Genomic DNA, 1370 nt, shown 5'->3' with positions numbered 1-1370 from the left:
CGGAGATGCTGTGGGGCTCCGCGGCTGCCGGCGCCGTGTGTGCGTGCGTCTGTGACACCTGGAGATCCGGCCTTCCAAAACGCCCTTTTGGAAAGCAACCCCTTCTTTATCCCCCTCCTTCACCCAGGTCCTGAAAAAGAAAGGAAAAAAAAAAGAAAAGAAAAAAATTAATTCAGTCATATTTGAAAGTCCATTGGTCTCCAGCCCATTAAATCAACCAAACGGGCTGGGTTTTATTCCCCTGGAAGAAGGAGGCAAAATCAATGAGACCTCTTCAAATAAAGCCCCCCGCCCCCAAGTAATCACCTCCCGGATCTCCCCGGGTCGTGACTGACGATCGCATTTTGCCAGTTCGGTTAATTTCGGAGCAAACTAGAATCAATTACTTGCTGTTTAATTTCCAGCGTTCATCCCTAAGCCTCAACCAAAATATTGACCTAGGCGGTTTAAATAAGTTGGTCTCCTGCCATCTGAGCCGCCTCTCGCTTCGGTCCCGCGCGGGGCTTTGAGCGCGTCCCCGCGCAAACGCGCTGCCCCCGGCTTTGCGTGGGCGCGCAGGCTACGCGGGAGGGGTGGGAAACCGCGCACGCAGCCTCCCTCGCTCCTTATCACCCACCCCCACCCCCACCCCTAATTTGTATTTTTCCTCCCCGCTTTTCAAGGCAATCGGTGGAAAACACACTTTGGAGTGTGCGGAATATCGGGCTGGTGTGCGAGGCTCTTTGTATGTAAATACTGTGTTTAAAAAAAAGAAAATCACACCCTCCCTCTCTCGCTGACACACACACACACACACGCGGAAGGGCCCTCCCCACGCCGGTAATTAACTGACACGTTATACCACTCATCACCAATGGTGGAAGCTCGGAGCTCGCCCAAAACCCGCAATTTCACATCTGCAAACACTGTCTTCATCCACTTGACTTCCAAGACCCGCCCACACGTGGCCAACCTTTCCCGGGTTTAATGTATTTTTTTTCTCCCTCCTCTCGGCAGGTTCATGTGTGGGGACCAGCCTTATATGGACTGTTCGCTCCAGCAATGGCTCGGTTTTTTCAAGCGGCAGGCACGGGTTCGGGGTGTTTAAGCAAGATCCAGAAGTGATCTCTTTTTTTTTTTTTTTTTTTTTCTTTTTTTTTTCTTTTTTTTTTTTTCTTTTTTTTTTGGCGTGTCTTTCCCCCTTTCCCCTGGAGTTACAAACTATTTCCGAAGCCAGCTGCTGCTCCCGCTCTCTGAATTTCTCCCGTGGCAGAACGAGCCCGTAGAAACCACCACCGCAGAGATCCACCGCTGCGGCCGGGGCTCCGCTTCTCCTTTCGCACAAAACCCTCCGGTTATTTTTCTGTATATTATTCTATTTTTTTTTTTTT

Source organism: Aptenodytes forsteri, unplaced genomic scaffold, assembly GCF_000699145.1.
Source record: "Aptenodytes forsteri isolate BGI_AS27 unplaced genomic scaffold, ASM69914v1 Scaffold185, whole genome shotgun sequence".
Classification (NCBI taxonomy): Eukaryota; Metazoa; Chordata; class Aves; order Sphenisciformes; family Spheniscidae; genus Aptenodytes; species Aptenodytes forsteri.
This window is presented reverse-complemented; position numbering follows the sequence as displayed.